The sequence below is a fragment of the Hoplias malabaricus genome, chromosome 10 (assembly GCF_029633855.1).
Source record: "Hoplias malabaricus isolate fHopMal1 chromosome 10, fHopMal1.hap1, whole genome shotgun sequence".
NCBI lineage: Eukaryota > Metazoa > Chordata > Actinopteri > Characiformes > Erythrinidae > Hoplias > Hoplias malabaricus.
Window position 1 is genome coordinate 15,777,852 of NC_089809.1, and position 18,973 is coordinate 15,796,824.

Genomic DNA, 18,973 nt, shown 5'->3' on the forward strand with positions numbered 1-18,973 from the left:
ATCAGTTTGATGTGTCACATGACCCCTCTTCCCATTAAAAAATACAAAAAACAAAAGTTGGATCCAAAATGGCCGCCATGGTCACCACCCATCTTGAAAAGTTTCTCCCCTCCCATATACTAATGTGCCACAAACAGGAAGTTAATATCCCCAACCATTCCCATTTTATTAAGGTGTATCCATATAAATGGCCCACGCTGTAGAGAGTGATTAGATTTTTTTTTAAATCTCTGCTGTAACGCACCATAACAATGTTAATGTCACTTTAGTATTAAGAATGGCCCACCATTTAAACCATACCTGCTCTGTGGTTGTGCTGTGGGAGTCCTGACCACTGAAGAATAGGGTGAAAGAGGACAACCAAAGTATGCAAAGCAGATGGACTCCAGTATGAACAACAAATTGCTCCTGCGTGGTGAGTGGAGCTGAAAGAATGTACAGTGAATGCAAAAACAAGGAAATTGTCATGGCTAATCATTGTAAATATTACCTATTAGCTTGTTCATAGTTCAATTATAGCAAAACAGGGCTCCAATGAACACATATGGGAAGTGGTAAACACATCCCTCTGAGAGAACATTATAAAATTGCCTTTATACTTTTCATTAGAATAACCATGGCGTCAAGGCTAAAGTGTGCTATTATTTCTTATTTTGAGTGTAACATTAATTTTTGGCCTGTATATTATTAGATTTTTTTTAAGCAATTGCAAAAAAAACAAATATATCTAGTTTTTGCTCAACTTTATAAAGGAACCCATGTCTTATAGGAACACCATGGTTTCCAGAAGTTCTGGAACTGTTCTCAGATCTGTAATCCTCTATGATTAGCTTAATATCACGTGAGTTACTGTTCACTGAAAACCGGTTAGGCACTCAAAATATCAAACACTCAACAGATGCTGCCAAGCTTTTGGAAAATAAGCAAATTGTTTTACCATAAAGGTTCATTTCACTTTCTGTTTTCCTTTACTTGGTTGTCCTATCTACTGATGTAATCTATTCATGTATGATTATGCATGCCGTTAAGAGGGTAGACTTGCATTACTGGATTCATGCAGATGCTTGCCTCGTACTTGAGTGCAGGAATATGATGTAATAAATTTACATCTTAGTAATATATATATGATATTTTCCACATACATTACTTGTATATCTCTCATTTACTATTTAACTAAGCTGTGAAAATTTAAAAGCCCCTGTAACTGCCAATGATACAATGTCACTATATACTTCAACACACTTAGATAATGCTTAAGGGTAGAATCTATGCTCCTGACAGAGCAAGGTCAGCAATAATTTGTTGATGGTTGTGGCATAAGCTTATGCCACTCAAGAGCTCTTCTTATATTTTATTATATCACCATTAAATGACACTCAAAAGCTGTTCTCATATTTTATATTATCATTTGAACTATTTTGTTCTACAAATTGGTAACTTTACAAGACAAAAAAATACTTTATACATTTCAATTTAATACATTTGATAAAGTGGCTTTCACATTGTAGAATTTCCATTAATGAATTTTACTTTTATTGGAACTGGCTTAATTTACAATATGAGGCCCTGAAATCACCACCATTCACAGAGTGCTCAACACCTGCTTCTCATCCTGAGCTTCTTTCCTGGTGTTCTACACAATTTATCTGAAATGACAGATAAAACTACTCATTCTGAAACTACTGAGCATGCTTTTTATTGAAAATCCTGTTTAGCAGCATGCTTCTGCTATGGAATACAATATACCTTTGCTGACATTTTTTTTATCAGTTATATGATGCAAATCGAAATTTTTCGTTGCCTTGCAGTTGAGAATACTGTTCTGTCTGTCTCAAAGGGGAGACACTGAAATTTTGACACCCTTTGTAGACATGTCAATAATATCAACAGGGTATTATATATCTGGTATTTTTGGACACAGGAGTACTTTCTATTTGACTTAATAGAAAAATAAATCTTTAAAAGTAAATACAACAAAGTAATTTTTATTTATGTGTAATTTTATTTTTGTATAATCATTAATAGTACATTCGAGTGGTTCTTTTATTATGATTAATTATTAGTTGTAGGAGTAGTAGTAGCATAGGATCATACAGTGACATATGCAAACATTGTACAAATCAATAAAGTACATATACAACAATTAATTGACTCAGTGTCTTCCAACATCTGCTCATTTATTTTTTTCTCACTGAACCACATTATCTCAGCTGACCCTTGGTGGACTGCTGAGATTTCCCACTTGACTCCCTAAACCCAGACAGATCATTTAAAAATAGTATTTCTAGCAAAAACACCACATTCAAATAATACAGTCATCTAAAGGACAAAATTGGCAGTTCAACACAATAACCAGCACAATGAATCAGATTTTCCCCAACCATGATGTGCAAAATATATTATATATATTAATGTCAAATAAAAATAATAATAGTTCATTTCTTCATGTAGGCCAAAAGAAACTCACAGTAAAACATCACAAACATAGACAATTAAGCATGATATACATGAGCTCAAAATATAAATGTTGGTTTTAAAGTAGTGGAATTAGTATTATACTGGGGGGAACAAATGTTCTGCAGTTCATGTAAGCCCCCTTCACTTCAGTTATTTCTTGGAACAACCAGAGAAAATTGTATGGGTAGCTAAAATTCACCAATATATTCAGGAACTTCAGCATTTAAAACCTGAAATGTAAGAACCAGATTTTTAAAAACAATCCTATATTTTACTGGCAGCCATTAAAGGGCGGTTCACACTGAGCTTATGAGTACATTATTGTTCATGTAGTTTTAGTTAAAAGAGACAGCTGCATGATACACTTAATTCTTTAAGTTAGCAACAGGAAATAAAGGTTATATATGTCCATGCAAAAGAAAAAGCATAAAACCCTATGAGATTAATTTATTTCAGGCTTTATTTACTATATCAGATTTTTCATGGATCATGAGTTTGTATACCTCTTGTTCGCTTGGCCTATTTTTTGTTTAACAAAATATTCTTACACTACTTTTCTGGGATTTTCACCCTTTCTCCTGACAGAACTGGTATAATTCTGTCAGGTTTTTGGCCTGTTTCAGCCCATATATTTTCTATGGGATTCAGGTCGGGACATTGTGATGATCAATGCAGTATGTTCACCTCGATGACTTTAAACCATTTTGTGAACAATGTATTCAAAGGTGCATGTCAATTTTTGTCTTCAGACTTGTACCTGCAAGGTTAAGTCATTCTAGTCAGCTTACGACCTGGAAAAGATAATTTATGTAATCATATCTCTATTGGGGTGGCACAGTGGTGGAGCAGGTAGTGTCGCAGTCACACAGCTCCAGGGACCTGGAGATTGTGGGTTTGAGTCCTGCTCCAGGTGACTGTGTGAGAGGAGTTTGGTGTGTTCTCCCAATAACCGTGTGGGCTTCCTCCGGGTGCTCCAGTTTCTTCCTACAGTCCAAAAACACTCAAATTGACTACTCGAAAAAGCGTCCATAGGTGTGTAAGTGAATGTGTGAGTGCGTGTCGCCCTGTGAAGGACTTGCGCCCAGTAATTCCAGTTAGGCTCCTTTAACCACTGGCATGACCGTGAACTTGATAAGCGGTTTCAGACCATGAATGAATGAATATCTCTGTTGGATTACTGTAATTCAGTGCTTACTGGTCAGCCAGTCTTCACTAGCACAACTAGAGCTGGTCCAAAATGTAGCAGCTCATCTACTCCCAGATCTAAAAAAGTATGATAATATTACAACAATTGAATCATCATTTTAAGGCACTAAATGGGCTGCTCCCATTTATATGGCTGAACTAATTTAGTTACATTCAACATCAAGAGATATGAGCTCTGCTGGCAAGCTTCTTTTGAGGGTTCCACAGGTTAAGAAAAAAATAAAGGCTGACTGAGTTCTCGTACTCCCACCTTAGTGCCATTTAAGTCAAATGTTTTTTTTTTCCTTATCAGTGTGTATTATTGCAGTGTAAAACTTATGATTCTTTATATGTTTTTTTTTTTTTGTGTAGTGTGAAAAATGGCAACAAGGAATACATGATATGGTTGGATGCACCTTTATTACAAGTCAAATAAAATTCTTAAGTGCGTGTTGTCACTCACAAAATCTAACAATAAACACAGTGACTTAATGCAATAAGTGATTTAATGCATAAGTCATTATGAACAGTCAATAAAATGGTAAAAACATTGACAACGCTCTTCAGCATTTAGATGAGTTTACAATATGTTTGTGTAATAGAACAGGAGTCACTCACATTGTTGTATTCTAGTATCCACTGCAGTAAATGCAGGGTTTTAATTTACAGATTGGATATATGTGGGTAATAATATGTAATATCAGCAGAGGCACAGTGCTGTTTTTTTTTTTTTTTTTTTGGGGTACTTGAGTATCCTGTTGCCAGAGCAATTACTAAATCATTATTTCATAATAACTTGTAAATTGACCTTTCTGTTATGGATAAATGCAACAAAGATAATATTAAAAAAAAAAAAAAATATATATATATATATATATATATATATAGGTCTTTTTTTTCTGGCCAGGCAGTGTACACTGTGGTATATGCGTTGTAAGGGATGTTGGTACATCACTTGTCACCCTGTATCACTGAACATGTTGAAACAAACCGCCTTTTCTCTTTTAACGTTACTTTTGCGTGGGACTTGTACCCAAAGGTTTCTATTTCCTGACCTACACCTATGTGGTGCCTACTTTCCATTTCAAATAACCTGCTCTCAGCCAACTGTGTTTACAGTAAAAGTTCCTAGCAACAACAAAACATAAAAAAGCTAATATTATCTGTGCTATATTACCTTCAGTTATGTATTACAGTGTACAAAAAATAGGTAATGGAAGTTGGTACAATTCCATTTTTTTCTTCTTCTTGGATATGCGTGGTCTGACATAAAATATTAAATCTCAAATAAGAAATATTGCAGATGTAGAATATAATGGAATTAAAAACAAAAATAGAATTACTATTAGTAAGTGAGGGACTACTACGTAGTTATCAAATGTTATCATTTAAGATTAACTTTAAGCACCCTGAGTATTTTTGTAAGTGTAACTATTACCCATTTTACCCCGAAGATCTGGGTATGTAATGGCTTGCTATTAGCACTGACTTTCCATTTAATTTTCATGGGGACTCCGTTTGGCCCCATTTCATTATAACATCACATGGGAAAGAATGTAAGTTTACCTGCAGGTCCCCAAGGGAAAGGGAGGGTGCAGTTAGATAAACATTGTTATTGCAACAAAAATCAGGTTCCGGGTGGGGGGTCGGGGGTGGGGGACAGTTTGGCAGTGTGAATGAGCTGCAGCTCAAACTTAACACTGAGATTTACAAAGCCAACTAGGAGCAACCCTATCAGACAGTGTCTTTACAGCAGAGATTCCTATCCAGGTCCTTAGAGACCCTCAAACTTATCCAGCCCACATCTTACTTGTTCCTTGCAACTAGGGGATATAGAACGGTGATTCTGAAAGATAAAACTGTTGTGAGTTGAAAGAGAATACATGCATGGGTTAGAATACATGCATCAGACATTACACAACAATCCATTCTGAATAAACTGAGCTCACAGGGTAAATAAAATTATATTCTGTATGGTAGCCATGCATTAACAGGTAGCCAAACATTCACAGTTTTTTAATTTAATTTATATGAAATAATGTATGGTTACATTTGTGTAACTTTCAATATATTTTTTTTTTACGTATTACTTATTTATATTATGAGTACTTCTGTACTTGGGTTAGGGGTTAGGTGGATCATGCATTAGGTATCGGGTATAAATATCAGGGAAAGAATATTGTAGCATCCGATCTCCCTACATACCAACAAATACATTTGACAGTAGTACAAGCGTTTTAATAAGGCCTTTATAGAAACTAACGTTTATATATTACCTATAAAGTATAAGCACCATCAGTGCTTAATTTGTCAAATGTGAAATAAGAAAACACCAAGAGTGGAGTGATCCAGTAAGTGTGCATGGTGTGTAACGGAAAGCATTGACAGTTGTATGCTGGGGGTGGGGCTAGGGCGAAAAGGAGAAGCACAGTGGCAAGTGTAGAAGAAAGAAAGAAAGAACGAACAAACCCACCCACCCAGACATTTTTTTAAGGTCCACACAGTGTGGAACCCCTGTGAAAAAGTTTATTCATATTAGTTTGTAAATCTATGGAGGTAAATCAATGACGTTAAGTATTTGAATCAGAATTTTGAATATTTGATGTATATATTTACCTGAATATTTTATATGTTAAATATATTTGTATGGCATTTAATAAACTTGTAATGTTAAGGTGGTGAAATTGTCAGATTTGGAAAAACTCCCATTAATACATTTCATATTTTAAAAATTAAGAAAAATATTATAAATAAAAAAAATGCATACCTGTAAATTCAAGTCTCATACATACCCATAAAAATTCAGGTTGCAAATATACGAATATAGGCCAGCGGCCAACCAGCAGGCTTCTCAGGAAAAATGAACTTCCAAAGAGAGATCAATCGCAGGGTTTAACTAGACAAATGACCAAACTTTCTTCTGACCAGTTTATCTACCCAGTGTCTCTGTTTAACTTTAACGTTACATCAAAACATGGCGAATCGAATTATAAATCAACAAGTGTTTTTTTTTTTTTTTTTTTTTTTTTATTTTGGCCCCCCCCCATCCTTTTTTCTTTTTGTCTCACTAATATTAGATGAGATCCCCATTACACACAATACCCTTTTATAATCAGACATTTACAGAAATGCAAGACTTTCTACATAAATTTTGGGTTGCATGCTGTGGCATGTATCATATTATTCTGGTTAATTATTTATATATATAATGTATGTATTTGCATGAAAGAAAAAAAACAAAAAAAAACAAAAAAAAAACCAGTTCAACAACCCTGACCAGGAAGAGTGACATGTTAAAGTGGGACAGGGAAGTAAATGAATGACTGAGTTTAAGCACATGTCTGTCAGGGGAAAACAAAACCCACAGCTTCACGCCTTGTCCCAGGGTAGAACTTATCTAGAAGAAATTCCTGTCATTGGATGCTGTGATGGTATGCTAAAGTGAGATGACTGTAACAACTTAACCAGTTAGACATCTCCATGAGGAAATTCCCAAACAGAAGACAAAAAAAAAAAAAATCCTCAGTTTCACTTTTTGTCAACCTCACAGGTGTGGTGCACCTGCTGCAGCATCCTTTCTGTATAAAAGCACCATGGCTCAGCATGCTCAGCATCATACCTGCATTCAGACTACATTCACTTCAAAGACAGACACAACACATTCAGGGTAAGGAAGTAAGAATATATATATATATATATATATATATATATATATATATATATATATATATATATATATATATATATATATATATATATATATGCATGCATGTATGTGTATGTTAGTAATATTTATTTACTAATTATATATCTAATTAACATTAGATCTTGAGAAAAGTACTGCATCCAAAGCCTGTTTCTTACTTTAGCATAGGGTTTTTATCTATATCTATTGAGTATAGATTTATGGCCATCCAAACCCATGGCCATGAAAGTGTTGGACTTTGCTCTGTTATGTTTTTGTTTTTTGTGGTAGCCTTATTTAAAAAATATTGATATGAAATTAGTTGGCATGGTGGTGCAGCAGGTTATGTCGCTGTCGCACAGCTCCAGAGGCCTGGGTTGTGGGTTCAAAACCTGCTCCAGGTGACTGTCTGTGGTGTGTTCTCCATGTGTCCACGTGGGTTTCCTCCGGGTGCTCTGGTTATCTCCCATGGTACAAAAACACACGTTGGTAGGTGGATTGGCAACTCAAAATTGGCAAAAATAGGTGTGTGTGTGTCGCCCTGTGAAGGTCTGGCACCCCTTCCCGGGTGTTTTCCTGCCTTGCGCCCAGTAATTCAGGCTCCGGACCCACTGCAACCCTCAACTGGATAAGCAGTTATAGACAATGAATGAACAAATGAATATGAAGATATTTATAGCTATTCCGAAAACACAGACAGGGTCTTCAAAATCACATTTTCTTATAAATAATTACTGTCTTAATAGGTTAAAATATATTTTTCTTCACATAAACGTCGAACTAATAGCTTAATTAAATAGTTATTTCAACGGTGTTCATTAATTATCTTTACATATTGATTTAAAACTAAGAATATCGACTTAAGTATGTGTTGTTGTTTTTTCAATATTATAACACTATAATAAAATGAAGAGTTATTTAATATCATAAAATATCAAGTCATTATTTTTAAACAGGTCTTGGTGAGTTAAATGTCTAATGTATCCCACAGGTCTGTTAAACATGATTTGGATCAGAGTGGTCATCGTCTGCAGCATGCTGTCTCTCCTTGAAGCTCATAAACCATGTTCACAGTTAATAAGATGGGGAAACCTCTACAAGGCTTTAAGCAGCATGGTACACACCCATTGCCTTAATCTTTGAAGAACCATCCATTAAAATGTCTATAGCAGAACCAACATTTTTTCATTCATAAATCTATGCTTGGTCTTTGTTAATTATTAAAGGATTAGTCTTTCTTTTACAAATTATACAAATTTAAAACTATAAGCTACAAATTAAACAGTATCTCCTATAAACAAGTCCATATTTTCTATCATTTTTCATTTACATGAGACTCCCAGAATCTGAGTTTAGGAGTTAAAGGCCAATTACACAATAACATGTAAATTACATTGAGTGACATTGAAAATACTTTTTACTTTTACTTTTCTTTCCAGAGCACTGATATATCTGGAGTATGTGCCCCTCATTACAACATTGACAGTCTTTGTGATCCAGCACACATGTTGAATCAGGTAGGGTATTTATGTTCACTTATAATCCACATAATATCTCATAAATCACATAATGTGCCTATAAGATAGAACTGCATTAAAATTATTTCTATATATAAACACAAACACACATTGTGTGTAGTATAGATATCTTTATATTTTAAAAAATCCTTTTAAATGCAGAAAAATGCTGTTGCTGTACAGAACCTGTATTTTACAATGTTCTATATTTCTACATGTGAGATCCAGTTGGCATGTATTATAGATTTATAATTATATTACTATATTTATATTTGTGATATCATTGACCATTAAAGAACAGATAATGCTACAGGGTGCTTCTGTCTGGTCAGAGGAGCTTAGAGAATGGACCATAAGTATAGAAAGAAGGAGGTAGTCATAATGTAATGGTTGATCTATATACATTTGTGAACAAGAGAGTTATTTTATTTTATTTGGCTCTCAGGTGGAGCTTAATGCCATAATGCTCACTGACATCATGAAGAAAGCAGAAAAGATTTACAGGAAAAATCCAAGCCCTGAAAATTTCATACAAGGACTTCAGCACACACGGGAAACACTGAAACACTGTGTAAGTGCCACCAATGTTGATACAGGTTAAAGTAAGCTAGAACATAATGGATAGAGATTTTCAAGATATGATATGATCATTGACACTTTGTTATTTGTCTTCTGAAAATTTCAAAACAGCTATGCATACGGTTAACAGACCAATCCAAACGTGCATAGATCCCAGCTGGCACAGTTCACTTTTAATGTTGTCCTCATCATTGTGAGATGAGTGCAAGAGAACACAGTTTTTGCATCTACACTTTAATAACCAGACCTTGAGCAGAAGGACCATGGCGTAGAATGAACTAATAAACTTTAAACATATCATCTCATCTCAGCCTTGACATGAGGGGTACTTCCCTCTCTTCCTCACTTTGTCCCCTAGAGGTACTCTTTCCAGATATCATAACAGTTATCTTTAGTCCTTCTGGTTGGGTGCGAATGATCACTCTCTACCATCACACACAATGCTAGCCAGCACAGGCATCTGTTTGCTCACATAGCAAAGCTGGACAAACTCTAAATAAACTAATATAATTTATACTCTTACATATTTTCACACTCCCTCCTTTGTGTAACTGTGTTGTGTCTTCCATCTCACAAATGTATTTACTTATTGATGATCAGGTATTTATGACTATGATAGGATGACTTATAGTCATGCTTTGTTTTTCTAGGCCCATCACACACATGACTATGAACCAGTAGCTGCCTGCTTCAACAAACTGGAGACGTTTATTCAGGACAATATGGTAAACACTTTGATAGCAGTCCTCATAAATCTGAGCAAATATCAAACATGATGGCGAGTGATGCAGTGTTTTAGAATATTAAGACTAGGGCACCCAGAAGGTGTTTATGTCTTTGTTTGAACATTGATTCAATGTCTTGGGGGAAACATGAACTCCTCACTCCTCCAGGTTGATGGCATCATGTGTATGCATCCTTAATAATAGGGACAATTGGCAACAACTAAATTGGAGTAAAATCTGGGTTTAAATTTTATATTATATTATATTACATTCATATTACATTATTATATACTGAGTTTTTTAACCCATTCTTTTTTTTTCCTTAGGCTCATATTGATTGTGCATGGGAGATTGTCAATGCAAGAGTGAGAGAACTCTTTCAAAGACTGGAGAAACGGACTATTAGTAAAAGACGCTGAATATCTGCTTTGTTCAACTATAACAATACCAGTAGGCAGGTCCCATTTGGTTATAGATGTGATGATACGCATTATACTTGAATATTTAAACCTAACTAAATGTGTTAACTATTAGTCAAATCAATGATTGTTCATCACAAATATGTCAAATGTAAAAAGCTATTATTTTAAGTGATTTCTATTACAACTATGAAAAACATAAGCTTTTTTTTTTACTTAAAAACAACAAAAAATCATAAAATCTTTGTTTTTACCAACACAATATTTTAGATACTTATTTTGATATTTAGATTTTGTTAACATTCTTAAATATTATACTTTTAAACTTTACAGTTTCTTCTGTTTACAACAGCACAACACTTTTACATGCTTTTAACTAAATTTGCTTTTATGCTTTTAAATAAATTGATGAATTCCATTCTTGTGTATCAGTTGTATTGCCTCTCTTTGATGATTTCAGCTTTCTGATTGCTTGTGTTAAACCTGGGCCTAAACTGAACATACACCATATTAACGGAGATATTAATGAGATAAAGATTTATTATAAAAATAATTCTGTGCTCCATGGCTGGGTCTCAAAAAGCCATGTTCATTCATTCACTGTCTGTAAGCGTTTATCCAGTTCACGGCTAGCCTTAAATGACACCAGCGAGTCCTAACTCCATTTTCACTAGTAAGAATTCTAATTCAAGATCTTGCTAATGTAGTTTTTACTTGTAACTAATTTCCGATATCAACTATGACCTTTACTTGTAAGAATACAGACCTACATATCCATAATGAAATTATGACTAGTCATAATTCTCCACTGACTTGCATTGAATTTCACCCTTTCATACCCGTAATTACATTTTTACTAGTAAAAACTCCAATTAGAGAAACCTGCAATTATATTTTTACTAGTACAAATGCCATTTCAGATATCTACAATGCAATTCTGACTAGTAAAAAGTCCTGGTCCACATATCCATAATGGAATTCTGACTAGTGAAAATGCAAATTCAAGCTCTCTCTAATGAAGGCTTTACTAGTAAAAACATGCATTACAGATATGTAATGTTTCAGAGCTCTAAAATGTAATTTTAGATATCTAAAATTCAGTTTAGTGTGGCAAGCCGTTTTAGCTTTTAATAATTTTTTATTGATATCAAGAATTCAGTTTGCACATGTGAAAATTCAAAGCTATTCTTTTTTTAGAAGTAAGAATGTAAATCTTACAAGTAAGATTCCAATTGTCCCTAGGAAATTGTAAAGAAAATTGTATTTCTTGTATCAGGAATGTCATTTTCACTAGTGAAAATTTTATTTTTGATATCAAGAATTGAATTTTTACCAGTAAAAATGTTTCCCCCATTTAAATGAAGGGTAATACTAGTAAAAATGTAATTTTTTATATCAGAATTATTTTTTTTACTAGTAAGAATTGAAATCTTTCTTACTATTTAAAAAAAAATCTGATATCAACAATTAAATGTTTATTAGTAAAATTTTTATTCTTACTAGTGATAATTCAAGAGTTTCCCCATTCATTTTAGTGAGGGGAAACATTTTTACTAGCAATGAATCAATCTTGATATCCATATAAAATTTTCACTAGTAACAATTTAATTTGTGATATCAAAAAAATTATTTTCACATATAAAAATGTATTTTCTGATATCAAGAATTGTTTAATTTAGTAAAAATGTAATTTTTACATGTAATATGTCATGTCTGCTACCCCAATTAATACAGCGTTGCCTAATCCTGCTTCTCAAAAAGGACTCTTATCCCAAACTACATATCCCAGAATGCACCAGATGATCACTTGACACTACATTGATCTAATTCACCAGAATTCTAATTATCCCTGCATATAAATCGTTCTCTAAAATCTGTCTATTCTGATATCTCGCTGCCTACCCTTTGTTTGTCTTTACGGTTTCCGTCTCTTGCTTCTTCCCTTTGGTATTGTTTATTTTCTCCAGTTTTGGACTCTGAATGTTTTGTGACTTCGATTTTTGGTGCGTCCCTAAGGTTCTGTTTGGCTCTCTGTGATTGAAACGCGCTTGTATTGGACTACTCTTTTGGACTTAATTTTGGTGTTAATAAACTCTTTTACTGTGACCCTCGTGTCGGCTCTGTGTCCGGTCATGACATTCATTCATTCATTCATTCATTATCTGTAACCGCTTATCCAATTCAGGGTCGCGGTGGGTCCAGAGCTTACCTGGAATCATTGGGCGCAAGGCGGGAATACACCCTCAAGGGGGCACCAGTCCTTCACAGGGCAACACAGACACACCCACACACATTGACTCACACCTACGGACACTTTTTGAGTCGCCAATCCATTCCAATTTCTGGCCAGAGGAAACCCACGCGGACACAGGGAGAACACACCAACTCCTCACAGACAGTCACCTGGAGCGGAATCGAACCCACAACCTCCAGGCCCCTGGAGCTGTGTTACTGCGACACTACCTGCTGCGCCACCCCCGGTCATGACATGATAATTCAAATACAACTAGTAAAATTATACATTTCACATATAATAACATTGATTTTACCTGTGGGATTTAAATTATTACTAGTAAAATTTAAAATAGTAAATAATTTTCACTAGTAAAAATTGTGGCTGGTATTTTTACTTGTAAAACTGTAATTCTTACTATTAAAACATGTATTTATGCTTGTATCAATTCAAGTAACAATTTAATTCTTACTAGTATAAATAGAAATTTTTACTAGTAGAAATTGAATTCTTACTAGTAAAATGTATTTTTTGATATCAAGAATTTTAACTAGTAAAGTATCAATTCTTGATATCAAACATTATGAATGGGAGAAATATTGAATTATCACTAAGAAATTATTACTAGTAAAAACTGAATTGTTGATATCAGAAATTAAATTTTCACTAGTAAAGATTCAACTTTTGATATCAGAAATTAAATTTTTACTAGTGAAAATGTAACTTCTGGTGTCAAGAATTTAATTTTTACTAGTAAGTATAAATTCCGCTACTCTTGTACGAGAATGGTTAGAACTCTGGGAACACCAACTTTGTGTCGGTGCCAAGAAGTTTATCGGTACAGCACCTGCTAAACAGGCTGCTACACAGAGCAGCTCAGAAACAAAATTATATAAAACAAAAAAAGAAAGTAAAAAAAAATGTAATAAAACAAAACAAGGCAAGTATATGATACTGTACCCACCAAATAATTTTATAGTTGTATAACTCTCAAACTGCATTTACTCATCACAACTTCATTTTTACTTTTTAATTTATCTCAGACTGCATTTAATACTGTCACAACTCCCATTTTTACTGCATTTTAATTCAATTCGTACTAGTAAAACAATCTTTTTTACTACTGAGAACTGAATTATAATTCTCATTTTTGCTAGTCAGAATTTCATTTTTACTAGTATCAATCATTCTAGTAAAAACTGAATTAGGACTTGTATCACTGGTGTTTTTTTTTGTTTTTTTTGTAATGTTGCAGCCTGATCTATGGCATTGGATCCAATCCAAAATTCGCGAGTGGAGTAATAATTTTGTGTGAGGAAAAAACACGTCAGGCAATCAACAGTGCTCTCGCAAACGGGAAAACATTCCCGGGAGGAAAATACAGTTTGAAGGAAGAAAAACCCACCTGAGGACATTCAAGACAGTCAAGTTATCCCTGTGCATGAGGGAAACTTCTGCGCTTGTGTCCTGACAGGGAGTAGCCATTTCAGACAAAATACACCCCAAACATGGAGTGAACAGGAGAGACTATAACATAGTTCTCTGCTTAACGCGGTCTCCTATGTTCATTTACCATATACGTGTACGTGCCTGATAACATGCAGCTGGCTGTGCTACCCGGGAATAGAAGTGAATTTATTAATCTCTGTTTTCCCCGAAGATTATTATTGTTATAAAGCAAAAATTAATCACAAAACACATATTTTTTTTGCCCTGCACTACCTGCAACCACAACTTTCCTATAATCTTTAGCAATTTAAATCCTAACCCAAACCAATATGGTTGCTGTGGCCATTTATGGTCCAATCAGCAACCAACTACACCTAACTCCGAAGCTGGGCCCAGCCCTTTTGTGTGACACTATTAATGCAAGCTCAGTGTCACCAGTTCCATGTGAACATTGCGTAACACATCACCGGCAGCTGCAATAACACAGCACAGCATCACACTCACCTGTCATGTCCTCCACATACCTATAACACACCTAAAACGTTTCCCAACTACTCTGTGCTCTCCTTATCCACAACCCTGAGTAGACCTTCAGCTACTTCTGATAACTCCTTTACAGCTGCCCTTAGTTTTCGACCCCTGATGCTGAACTGCACAGGCAGGGATGTAGCAGACTTGGCTACAAATCCCGACACGTATTTCCACTGCTCGTGCATGCACCTGACACCTCTGTTCTCTCACCTCATACGCATACTTCAGTTTCTTCCTTTTGAAAGCTTCATGTACTGCATCCTCAAATGGAATTGTTAGCTCTATGAAATAAATTATCTGTTTACTTTCAGAGTACAGCACCATGTCTGGCCTCAGTGTAGTTAGTGCCATTGACATTGTTAGATCTGTTTTACGTGGGCTGTTCCGCCCCATTGTTCTTTAGCCTGAATAATTTCACCTCCACAGGATTGGGACGGTTTACTTTCACTTTGTCGATGTGATGACACACTTCATGAGCTTCACAAAAGCGAAGCTGCAGTTGTCTCACCTAACTTCCCTCGCGTGCCAACACCTGTGTCCATGCCATACTGAGAATAAAAGTGATAATATTTAGAGAAAAATTGTCAGAAATGTCTCACCTTATCTCTCAGCATCTTAAAATTCTCTATGAAAGATTTAGCCAGTATTTTTCATCTGAGTTGTCTGCACACTATCGGTGGAGTGGCGGTGGGTTTGTGATGTGAGCGGATTCAGCAAAAAACACATTTCATAAATCCAAATGATTTGCAGTCTTCGCAATTTTATTTCAAACAAAGGATGTTAAAAAATTATGGTTGATTACAGCTGCCAGTGCCATGTGTGTTAAACAGATGCAGAGAGGGTTTTTTTATTATTATTATTCATTTATTTATTTATTTTTAAAAGGGTGCCGTGATTGACAAAAGGTTGAGAAATGCTGGTCTAAAAACACATGTTGGTTGGTGTATTGGCTAATCAAATGTCCATATGTATGCTTGTTTGAGTGAATGTGTGTTTGTGTGTTACCCTGCAAAGGACTGGCACCCCCTTCAGGGTGTGTCCCCGCCTTAAGCCTACTAATTCTGGGTAGGCTACAGACCCACCGTGACCCATAAAATGGATAAGTAGTTATAGACAACGGATGAAAGAAAGACTCTGAGAGGCAGACCCTTTCCGATGACATTACCAGTGACCACCTCATTCAACCAAACAATGTTTGAAACCGTTGTCAGTTCTTATCAATTCTCTCTGCCTTTGTGACGTCACATGCACTTTGCTACAGTGACAGAAGCGGTACGGCGAAAAGGTTGTGTTTGACTATTTCTGCTTAACAATTCAAGAGAGTAATTTTAAAATGATGTCATCTTCAAAGAGTTCTGGTGCTATATATGATGACAGCTAGAGAAATTCTATAGAATGTGTTTCACGCAGCAGAGAAGAAGCTTGTTGTTTCTGCTATTAACTCTTGTGTTGTCTTGCGGGTCAAAAGTGACCCACTGCCATGTTTAGCTGTAGAAAAAATACCTTAAACTATCTTTTTCCAACTTGAAATTTTATGACTTTTCCTAAAGAGAACCCTTCATTAGAAAAAATGACACTTTGTTTTTGTTTATGTTTCCATGTGAGCTGTACACCACTAGGGTACAAAGATTGTCTTATGGGTCATTTTTGACCCGTGAATTATAAAAGCATTTAAACACCAGAAAAAAGTTCAAAGGCCACACACAAACTCTCTCTAATACACACACACACACACACACACACACACACACACACACACACACACATAAAAGAAACTCCGGCCTAATAACACATGATCAGTTCTTAGGTCGGAGTTTCTTTGATGGGTGTGTGAACTTGAACTTTTTAGAACTGAACTTGCATTTGACCTGCACCTGCACTCTTGATCTCCAGCTAACCCCTCACATCACACAAGCTCCCAAACAAAACAAAAGACAATCTCAGACATAATAAAAACAAATTCAGTATAGAGGATATAAAGGGACCCTGAAACAAAGTACCCCAGTTGGTTGCTTGCTGAAGCCATAAATAGACATTTCAGTGCCCAACAGGTCCTGGATGAGATATTTTCAGGAGCTCTGGAGGAACAAGAGGATGAAGATGTATCTGAAGAGGAAGATGGGGAGGAATGCAACACAGAGGATGATGCATCTTCAGATGAAGAAGAAGAGGAAATCCCTCACGCTGACAGAGAGACTTTTTTGTCAAAGAACGGCAAAATTGCATGGTCCTCATCAAATTCAGACAGCAACCAGGGAAGAACAGCAGCATCAAACATCATATGGATGACTCCAGGGCCAACAAGGTATTCGGCTGCCCATGTCCAGGACATTTTATCCACCTTTCTCCTGTTCATCACACCAGCCATCAAAAAAATCATCCTGGAAAACACAAATTTGGAGGGTTTCCGGAAATATGGAGAAAACTGGAAAAAAATGGATGAGATTGACCTGCGTGGCTACATAGGGCTTTTGATATTAGCAGGTGTATATAGGTCCCGTGGCGAGGCTACATATAGTCTCTGGGATACAGAGAATGGAAGGGCAATTTTTTCGTGCCACAATGCCACTGAAAATCTTTCACACTTTCTCAAGAATGTTGAGATTTGACAACCGTGAGTCAAGACCAGCAAGGCGTGTGACGGACAAACTGGCGGCCATCAGAGAGGTCTGGGACAAGTGGGTTGACCGTCTGCCATACCTCTACAACCCAGGGCCTGAAGTCACAGTAGATGAGCAGTTGGTTCCATTCAAAGGTAATCTTTTATTTTTATACATGCAATGTTACTTACCTGAAATATTTTATTTTATTTTATTGTGATGTAACATCCTTGATTCATTCAGTTTTCTGTGACACACACTCAATGATTGTAATCTCTTTTTTTTTATCAACAGGTCGCTGTCCTTTCTGGCAGTATATGCCAAGCAAGCCATCAAAATATGGCATCAAAATATGGGTGGCCTGTGATGCAAAATCCAGCTATGCATGGAATATGCAAGTGTACACAGGAAAGCTGCCAAGTGGAGCACCAGAGAAGAACCAGGGGATGCGGGTTGTGCTTGTATTGACTGTTGGACTGAGGGGGCACAATGTCACATGTGACAATTTTTTCACCTCCTATGAACTCGGCCAGCAGCTCCTGAAAAGGAAGATGACCATCGTTGGCACTGTTCGGAAGAATAAACCTGAACTCCCCCCTGCACTCCTCGCAACAAGAGGCAGAGCGGTCTTCTCATCAAAGTTTGCATTCACTCCCACCACCACTCTTGTTTCTTATCTTCCAAAAAGGAACAAGAACGTGGCCCTGCTGAGCACACTGCACAAGACGGCTGAAATCAGTGATCGTGAGGACAGGAAGCCAGCCATCATCCTCGACTACAACTGCAATAAAGGAGGTGTGGACAACCTCGACAAGGTTATTGGAACGTACAGCTGCAGAAGGATGACTGCACGCTGGCCCCTGATCATCTTCCATAACATCATTGATGTGTCCTCATATAATGCCTTTGTGATATGGCAGGAGATCAACCCAACCTGGATGTCAGGGAAGAAAAACAAGAGAAGGATGTTCCTTGAGCAGTTGGGAAAGGCTCTTGTCACCCCGTGTATTGAGAGAAGGGAGCGCCTGCCCCGCACAGAAGCCTCTGCAGCCATTGTGGAAGCTGTTCAGGGAGTTGCATCTTGTTCTGATCCACCTGAGTCTGCAGCTGGGTCACTCAAAAGAAAAAGGTGCCAGTTCTGCGCCTGGAAGAAGGACTGCAAGACAAAAGCTGTGTGCTGCACATGTGAGAAATACATCTGCAAAGCCCATTCTCATGTTCGCACATACTGTCCTACATGTGCTAAATAGAGTTTATGTTGAATATTGTTCACAAAATCAAGCAACATTTTGCTGTTTTGTTAGTGTTATGACAGAAATATTTTTATAATTCACTTCCTAAAAAATATAAAATAAAAACTGTTGACAAAAAAGTTCCAGATTGTTGACTGTCTTTTCCCTTTCAATATAATTAATTCAGAAGTAATAACTTCACATTTATATTATAGCAATAATAAACCTCTACTGTGTAAAAGAAAACTGTTGTGACAGTGTAATCTTTTTCACTGGTGATCTTCTTGTATTGTGTAATAAGCTTTGGTAGGGCGGGTCATTTTTGACCCATAGGACAAGGGGAGTAAACCGAATGTTAAGA

General features: G+C 36.1%; 1 pseudogene; it reads left to right on the forward strand.

Moving 5' to 3' along the window:
• Positions 1-16,025: 16,025 nt before the first annotated feature.
• LOC136708637 (piggyBac transposable element-derived protein 4-like) lies at positions 16,026-18,630 on the forward strand (annotated as a pseudogene).
• The last annotated feature ends 343 nt before the right edge of the window (positions 18,631-18,973 follow it).